The following is a 9,922-nucleotide window of genomic DNA, read 5'->3' on the forward strand; positions in this document are numbered from 1 at the left end:
GACTGTTGTGAAGCTTTAATGAGCCGATACAGTGTTTCCCTAGGAAGACAATTTTTGGACCTGCATTCAAAGTCACTGACCTGTGTGACAAGTAATCCACTCCCTTTTCAATTCTCAATAGTTCAAGGAGAGGGGCTCAGTTGGTGCCTAACACATGCTGATGCCTCTTAACACTTAATCCCAGTGTTTGATAAAAAGCCATTCGGGCCCTGGCTGGCGTGGCTCAGTGGATTGACCTCAGGCCTGTGAACCACATGATCGTGGTTCGATTCCCAGTCGGGGCGCATGCCTGGGTTGCAGGCTGGTTCCCGGCGGGGGACTCATGGGAGGCAACGGTACATTGATGTTTCCCTCCTTCTCTCCTTCCCTTCCTCTCTTAAGATAAATAAATAAAATCTAAAAAAAAAAGCCATTCGGTAGGTAACAGAGTACCCAGATGGAACGTTATGACATTGTTTACACTGTACTTAATTTTTAAATAAGCCTGTCTGTGGCTGGCCCTCTTCACTCGCCATTCATGGCAGAGATACAAAGTTTCTTTTTAAAAATAAATTGATGTAAGCTTGATAATTCTGCAGGTGTTTACATAAATCTATACATGATTGCATAGAGACACTAATGAATGTAAAAGCTATTGAATTCTGAATGAGGTCTGTCAATCACATCACTGTAAATTTCCTGATTTGGAAATCATAGTTACATAAGATATGCCATTGAGAAGACTGAGTCAAGGATACACCGACCTTTCTGTACAATTCTGTCAACCTTTGTGAGTGTGTAGTTATTCCAAAATAAATACTTTCCTGAAGTAATTAATCTAGGCTTTTAATTGGCAGATAAATAGGTCCAAAATGAGGTACATTCACATATTGGAATATTACTCAGCCTTCAAAAGGAAAAAATCCTGACACCTGCTCAACATGGATAAACCCTGAGAATATTATGCTCAGTGAGAGAAGCCAGACACAGAAGGACAAACACCGTGTGATTTCATTTATATGAGGAACCTAGAATTACCAGATGCATAGAGCCAGGAAGTAGAAGGTGGGTGCCGGGAGCTGGGGGGTTAGTGTTCGATCTCAGTTTGGGAAGGTGAGAAAGCTTTGTGGATGGATGGAGGTGGGGTGGCTGCCCAACGACGTGAATGTGCTTAACGCCACTGAACTGCAAACTTAAGTATTGTTAAGGCGATATATTTAATAATATGTATGCTTTACATTTTTTAAAAGCAATCAGTTTAGGTTTTCGAAGGGAATTTTACTTTACAAAATATCTTCAGTACATAGGAGTTCAGGAGTAAGGCACGCACAGGAAAATCCTGACGACGGTCTGTGAATGTCAAAAATGTAGGAACTATTGAGCTTTGGCAATGCTGCAGCCTCAGCCCAGAACTGGTGCTAAATGAAATGAGGTTAATGTTGCTGTTACTGTCAGCTACAAAGCACCAAGTGCGTCCATGTTCAGATTTTGCTAGGTGCCCAGAGAGCCACCTTCGAGATCCTGTGAGAGATGAGAAGATGTCAGGTTTGGAAATGAAAGAAGGTTCCCAGAACCTGAATTCAAAGCTTGGCCTGACTGCATTGCCCCAGAGCAACAACAACCCCACCACCCAGCCACAGCCCCGACCCTCAATTCCTGTGTAGGAGGGCCAGGAGAGCGTACACACACCCCTGCATCCACCTTCTCCCCAGCCTCTTCCAGCCTGATGCCTTCCCCATAGAGTGGCTATGAGGAGGTGGACCAGACGGTCTCTGAGGTTCTTCCCTGCTCAGATCTAGGGCAGGGCACGACTGCCAGCACCTGGTTCTTCTGGACCTCTGGGGAGAATTAAGCACAGGAAGCAAGGCAGTGCCAGGTGCCCACACCCAGCCCAGCCTGGAGAGTTTGAGAAACTACCCTGCACAGAGCTGACTAGGAAAATAGGACAAGCCAGACATGTAGGTGTGTGGGTGCTGAGGCCAGGGGAAGAAAGGAAGCTAAAGAGCAGGCTCAAAGAGCCAGAGCCTGGGAAGAGGCGTGTGTGAGGGCTGCAACAGTGGCCTAAATCAACATACAGTCATTATCTGACAGTTATGGGCATCAGGGTTCAAAATGAGTTTCATGGGGCTAAAATCAAGGGGTCAACAGGACTGGTTCCTGCTGGAGGTTCCAGGGGAGAACCCATTCCTTGCCTTTTCTAGCTTGTAGAGGTCGCCTGCATTCTTTGGCTGGGGGTTCCTCCCTCCATCTCCAAAGTGCATCGTGTCCCTTCTGATTTCAACATCATACCTCCATTTCCCTGATGTTACCCTCTTCTAAAGACCCTTGTGATGATGTTGGACCCACCCAGACAATCCAGGATAACCTCCTCCTCTCAGGATCCTTAATTCAATCACACACGCAAAATCTCTTTTGCCACAGAAAGTAAACACATTCCCAAGTTTCAAGAATGAGAACATGAACATCTGGGGGGAACCATGAATCTCCTTACCACAGGGGGAAAGAGGCAGGCTTGGGGATACTGGGGCTGGGGGCTGAGGAGGGGGATGAAATAAATTGGGGTTGGGATGGACATGAAGATGGAATTGGGGATAAGGCTGAGGATAAGGATGGTGTTGAGCCTGGAGACAGACTTGGAATGGGTGTTGTGGGAATGCAGATAAAAATGAGGTGAGGATGGGGCAGGGGTTTGGGAAGGGACTTTGAAGGGGCTTCATAGGCTATGAAGGACATGACTGGGCAGTTGATCAAATTGGAACATGAACTGTATATTAGATATAGTGTTGTATCTGTGTATAATTTTTGTATTTGATAAATAGTGATTATGTAAGAAAGTATTCTAGTTCTTAAGAGACACATGCTTAAATATTTAGGGTGAAGGGACTGATGTCTACAACTCGTTTTGAAACAGTTCTGCGCACAGCCCTGGCCAGGAAGCTCAGTTGGTTAGAGCATCACCCTGATGTGCAAAGGTTGCGGGTTCAATCCCCAGTCAGGGCATGAATGCTTAAATAGGTAGAACAACAAATTGATGTTTTCCTCTCCCTCTTCCTCTCTCTCCCTCTGCGAATCTATAAATTAAAAAAGAAAAGAAATAGTTCTGCAAAAATGGAGGGAGGGAGGGAGAGGAAGAATAGCAAAATGGGAGTGACTGGTAATTCGGGTGAAAGATACATAGAATTTCGTTGTACTCTTCTTGCAATTTTTCTGTTGCACTTGAAATATTTCAAAACAAAAAGTTAAAAAACTGTTGACTAGTAAAAAGTGTTCACAAGGATAAGGAGCAAGGAAACTTTCACCCCTGACTGGTGGAAATGGAAAATGGTCAAGGGAGAGGATTTTGTGAAACAATTTGAACTATCTAGTGTATTATCGGGCAGGGTAGGTCAATTGCTAGAATAGGAAAATAAAGCATATCTCCGCATCTTCAAAGTGTATTTCTCACATAAACCAAGTCCATTGACTGTGTACATTTACTCTGGGAGGATGTCTGTCTAGTGGTCCAGGTTTCTTTCGTCCTGTGATGCCTCCATTCTGAACCTGTGACTTCCACCCACAAACTGTGGCTTCTACCGCCAACATGAAACTTTCAGAGTGGCCCCCTAGGAAAGAAGAGGCATGGCACACCAGATCCTTAACCACCTCAGTCCAGAAGGACATGCCTAACTTCGGCATACTTTCTACGGTCAAAATGAGTCACGTGATTCAGACTACATGCAAGGGTAACTGGGAAATGTAGTCTCTGGCTGAGTAGCTGCTCCTCAATTGTACCCTACAGAAAAGGAGCCAGAATTTTTGTGACGATGTGGTTGCCTCTTCCACATTCAGTTAAGTTGCAAATGACCATATTGGGAACTTCCCTCCCAGATTCACAGGCCACCCTAGAAGGTGGATCCCAGGATTCACGTACAAAGATTATTGTACATGATTGATGTACAATTATTGCACAAAGATTATTCAAAGCAGCTATGCTAGTCACAGTAAAACCCTGGGATTACCTAGAATATTCCTGATTTGTAGAATTGATAAAGAAACGGCGGGGCATTCATTCAATGGAATGCATATAAATAGATGAATACAGAGGCATGCATTAATGCAAATGACTCTCAACAAGTTAATGCTGGACTAAAAAAAAAAGTTTCAATGTGTCACAAAACAGTACATTGGGTTATAGAATGATTTTTAAAAAACAGGCTACATTTAACAAATAGTATTTAGGGCAGGGCTGGTACTCAGCAGTCACACACCTGTATGATTAAATCAGTCATTAAAATATGGCAACACTGGTTGGTACCTAGCTGCTGCAAGCCTCCTACACTCCAGTGTGACTCCTGTCCACCCTGGCCTTGTCCCTGTGATGCCACCGACTTCATGACCCTGCAGCTAAAGGGTCAAGGTCTGGGAAATGTTTTTATATTGTTTTAGGTTTAGGGAGACATGCATATGTGAAACAGTGCTTTAAAAAAGGAAAGGGAAGGGGAAGGGGAAGGGAAGGGAAGGGAAGGGAAGGGGAAGGGAGGGGAAGGGGAAGGGAAGGGAAGGGAAGGGAAGGGGAAGGGAAGGGAAGGGGAAGGGAGGGAAGGGAAGGGAAAGTAGGGAAGAAAGAGAAGAGAAGGGACGGGGAAGGGAAGGGAAGGGAAGGGGAAGGGAAGGGAAGGGGAAGGGGAAGGGGAAGGGAAGGGAAGGGGAAGGGAAGGGGCAGGGGAAGGGGAAGGGAAAGGGAAGGGAAGGGGAAGGGAAGGGGCAGGGGAAGGGGAAGAGGAAGGGAAGGGGAAGGGAAGGGAAGGGGCAGGGGAAGGGAAGGGAAGGGGAAGGGAAGGGGCAGGGGAAGGGAAGGGGAAGTGGAAGGGAAGGGAAGGGGAAGGGAAGGGGCAGGGGAAGGGGAAGGGAAAGGGAAGGGAAGGGGAAGGGAAGGAAGGGGAAGGGGAAGGGAAGGAAGTGGTGGGTCCAGAAGCCTGTTCATCTCAGTGGGAGGATCAGGGGAGAGGAGGTGCTCCGAGTCACACAGGGGTTTTCCTTGCGGTCAGTGTGCTTCCTTCCTGTTTGCCTCCCAATACACCAGTAGAGCAGAGGGAAGATGTCTTTGAATCCCTTAGGAGCCATCCGCAGAGATGTGGGAACTGCTTCTGCTTCAGCCCCAAGTGGCCTTGGAGCTTCAGAAAATTCATTTTAATTGCCTTCTAATGTGACTTAACTCCATTACTGACTTGGAGAAGCAGTACCAAATAAAATGCAGGATACCCAGTTAAACCTGAATTTCAGGTAAGATAATGAATAATTTTCAGGACAAGTGTGTCCTAAATATTGGACAGGATCAACTTACTATATATATTTTGCTTGCGTATCTGAGATTCAAGTGAAAATTTTGTATTTTTGTTTGCTCAGTCTGGCAATCCTAATTTGGAAGTGTGTCCTTACCAGAATGCCTTCCCCATTCCAACCCCAGTAGAGTTCCATAATACGGATCTTTCTTTGCCTCCTCTTCTGAAACCCAGGAACTCCCAATGGGTGTTCTAAGGTCAGTCTTTGGTTGCCCTCCTCCTGTTATCCATCTGTAGGTGACAGTTTAGGAGACACATTGTCTGCTGGGATTTCTGCCATATCCTGAAGTTGAAAAGGTTGAGGCTTATAAATCTAACCCTGAAGTTCAACGTTTGTCTTCAGTGTCACAACTGAGACCATGGTAGTCCCAAGGGGGAGACTCTGCCTGTCCCTTCTCAGTCCCTCTTGCAAAATGAGGTATGGACTGAATTGTGTCCCCCCAAAGAAAGATGTTGGAGTCCTAACTTCCAAGACCGTGGAATGTAACCTTATTTGGAAATAGAGCCTTTGCTTTAGTTGTGACCCACACATTTTGATGTGTCTTCATTTTCATTCATCTCAAAGCACTTTCTAATTTCCCTCATGTGACCACTGGTTTTCCACCTGGAAATCACTAAGGACCTTGACAGATGTCTCAGTGGTGTTTTGGGGGGAAGTCTGACTAGAGTGTGTTGAAGAGACAATGAAAATGGAAGGAGTGGAAAGAAAAAGGAGATATAACTCTTAAAAGGATTTTCATGTAAATGAAAATAAAGAGATGGACGATAGCTGAAAGATGGTGTGAGATCACGTGGTTAATTTAAAAAGAAGAAGAAGAAAAAAATTGCCCTGGCCAGGTAACTCAGCTGGTTAGAGCTTCATCCCGATGGACCAAGGTTGCAAGTTCAATCCCTGGGGTCAGAACACATACAAGAGTCAGCCAATAAATGCATAAATGGCAGCCAAAAAATCAGAAAATTTTTAAGATAGGAAAAATTATGTTGTGTTTATGGGCTAATGAGAATAATCAAGAAGAGAGGAAACATCTGATGCTGTAAGAGAAAGCAGAGACTTAACAGAGTGATGACCTTGAGCGGAATGGAATCCAGGGAGGTGGACAGCTGGCCTCTGCTGGGAGCGAGATGGCTAAGAAGGGAGGCAAAGTCGATGGCTCAGATACAGGGAAATGGGTAAATGTGGTGGGATGCTGTGGCTATTCTCATCTATGGCTGTGTCAGCTCAGAGGATAGCAGGCAAGGTCAGAGCTGAGAGTAAGGAGAAGGGGAGAGCCTTGAGGGGAGAAGGAAAAGTGTGATGTTACCGTATGAGAGTGGATGAATGACTGGGGCCAGAGGGTGTAGAGGGTTGAGGGACAGTAGCCAGTGGTAAAGAATCTGAAGGGAAGCCAGTCGACATGGCTGTGTATCAGGCTGCCCAGGAGCAGATGAGGAGGAGACGGGGGATTGGCTTCAACTAGGCTGTTGGGTCAAGTAAATGTGGGTCCAAAAAAGAGGCAGACGGGGCAGTTAAGAGTGTATGTCAAGGCCCTGGCCAGGTACCTCAGGTGATCAGAGTATGAGTTTTGTACCAAAACAACAAATCTCTGTCTCTCTCTCATCAGTAAAAAAAATGATATATGTCAAGGAGTTATTATAACGACAGACCACGGCTCTGAACTGAGTAAGGGGACAGAGGAAGAGGTGGAAGGACCCACGGGATACAGGTTCTGTCAGAACTGTCGGAATAGGGATACCAAATGGAATGAGCTGGAAAGAAAAGAAATGTGGGTCAGTAAGTAGGGTATTTGGGAATCAGGAAAGGGATGAAATTTTTGGAAGTGACAAGATCTAAAATAAGAGCATGAGAGCCAGAGGCAAGAAGAGCTGAAGAAACTGAGAACCACGTTTCTGGAAACACGACTAAGCTTGGTGGTTCTCAACCCAGGGCAATTCTGTGGGGTCACTTGGCAATGTCTGGGGACATTTTTGAGTGTCATGACTTGGGGCGTGGGAATGATACTGACTTTGAGTGGGTAGAGATCAGAGATGCTGCTCAACGTCCTACAGTGCTCAGGGCAGACCCCACGAGCAAGAGCGATCTGGCCCCAAATGTCAGCAGTGCCGGGACTAGGAAACCCTGGCTTACGTGGATACTGAAGTCACTAAGAATTATGCCACAGAAATTTTCAAGAAAGGAAAAATGAACTAGGAGGTAAAGCAGCGAAGGAATGATAGGGCACGAGCTGAGGGTTGATGGATGACGCCAAGAGGGAAACAGAGAGTGTTGTCCAATAACTTGGATGTGAGGCTGCAGAGTGTGAGGGAAGAGTAAGAAGCAGGGATGGAGCAAGGGCACATGCCTCACCCCAAGAGACACAAAAGTATGAGGAGTTAGGAGGAAAAATAGCCACAACGTAAGAGCTTGAGGTTCTCAGCCAAGAACTAGGCCTCTGTTGGGCTGAGAAGGTAAAGAGAAAGTTCCGAGAAGAAACTGAGAATATAGGAAATTTTGCTCAGGAAGGACCATGACTTCCTGAGGGCACAACGGAAGCACTTCAAGATTTGTGGAGGACCGTTGAGAAAGGAAAAGGCACACCATTCACGGGAAGAAGATATCCACAATACATACATCTGACGAAGGACATATTGCCAGCACATATAAAGAACATGTACAAGTCAATAATGAGAAGACAAAGAAAATGGCAAAGGGTTTAAAGAAGACACTTCAAAAGAATATATAGAGATAGCCAAAAGGCACATGAAAGGTGCTTAAAATTATTAGTCACTGGAGAAATAAACACTAAAACCACAATGAGACACCACTGCACACCCACTGGAAGAGCTGAGATTTGAAAACAACAGCCTGTCCGTACAAAGCAATGTTGAGAATGTGAAGTCGCTGCCCTCTCATACACTGCTGGCATCTTCCATATGATCCAGCCAGTCAACGTTTGGTAGTTATCCAAGAGAAGCAAAAATGTGCGCTCTCACAAACCCTTATACACAAACATTCAGAGCTGCTTTATTTACAACAACCCCAAACTGGAAGCAACCCAAGTGCCCATCAACTGGTGAGCAAATAAACCCTGCTACATCCATATACTGCAATACTAGTCGGCAACAAGAGGGAACAAATCAAAGAATATACACACAACACCGGCGAGTCTCAAAAACATTATGCTGAACGAGAGAAGCTAGTCACAAAAACTGCATACTGTACGGTTCCACTTATATAAGATTCTAGGAAAGGGAAACCTGGACAGAACTCAGATGAATGGTTGTTTGGGGAGGAGTGTGGGATAGGCATTGACTGCAAAGGGACCCAAGACATCTTTTGGAGTGACTAGCTTGATCTTTTGGAGTGACAATGCTCTCTATCTTGATTGGGGTAGTGGTTCCATGGGTTTGTCCAAATCCACCGAACTGTGCACTTAAAGTGGATACATTTTGTTATTTGAATGTTAGACTTCAATAGAGCTGGACAGAGAAGGGAGAAGGGGAAAGTACAGAGGTGTACAGAGCTGTGTGGTTCTGGTGGCAAAGTCCTGGGCTCTTGCAAAACTTGCAGGAATGGGTTAAGGGTGCAGCAGACTCAAGTGATGGTGCCACCGCAGTGTGAGGCAGTCCGGCGGAGTGCCGGGGCACCTCACCAGGAGTGTGTGGAGGAGTGGGGCTCCTTTTCTCCCCTTAAAACTGTGCTTTGCTTTCATTGTATTTATTCAATGTCCATCAATTTCTAACATGATACCAATTTTCCATGGACAGCAGCCATTTAAAATTTCTGTTTTGGCCCTGGCTGGTGTAGCTCAGTGGATTGAGCACAGGCCTGCGAACCAGAGGATCGTGGTTCGATTCCCAGTCAGGGCACATGCCTGGGTTGCAGGCTGGTTCCCTGCAGGCCAACTCCCAGCAGGAGATGCACAAAAGGTAACCATACATTGATGTTTCTCTCCCTCTCTCCTTCCCCTCTAAAGATACATAAATAAATAAAATGTAAAAAAAATAAAATTTCTGTTTTGAAATAAATGTATTTAAATGTGTAAATGGGGGATTTGAAGTAAAAGATTTATGATTGTGTACCTAGTATACACACGTGAATGACTGCAGTTTAGAAAACCTCATGGTTCCCTAACACTTCTGAACACTGAATTTTAAGAGGTCTGGTCTACCAGATGGCCTGTATTTTTCAAGCATGTGTGTGCATGAGTGTGTGTGTATGCACACACATATGTGTATAGGGGGTGGAGTGACAAAGAGAGACTTTTATGAAGCCCCCAGTCACTTGCCCAGAAAAGGATTCTCCACTTTTGGCCGGCGAGGGGGCTGCGGCTGTGAGAGTTTTGGGTCCTCACCCACGGCCCAGGGACCGAGAGGTGGGGTTGGGATTGACCCCAGGACTCTCTCTTCTGCTCTACCACCCCGTAACTATTCTTCATTATCACTAAGTAATAATGTATTACTTTTCAATTTAAAAGATTGAAACCACCTTTATTCCTACGAAAACCACAAAATATGCTCAACGTTCATCAACCAACGAGTGGACAAACCAAACGTGGTTCACCCACGCCCGGACCAGCACTCAGCCACAGAAAGGACCGAGGCTCTGACACCAACGGAGGCTCTGACCTTGAACGAATGATGCT

The sequence above is a fragment of the Sturnira hondurensis genome, unplaced genomic scaffold (genome assembly GCF_014824575.4).
Source record: "Sturnira hondurensis isolate 20B ecotype Veracruz unplaced genomic scaffold, ASM1482457v3 Scaffold0003693, whole genome shotgun sequence".
NCBI classification, from domain to species: Eukaryota; Metazoa; Chordata; class Mammalia; order Chiroptera; family Phyllostomidae; genus Sturnira; species Sturnira hondurensis.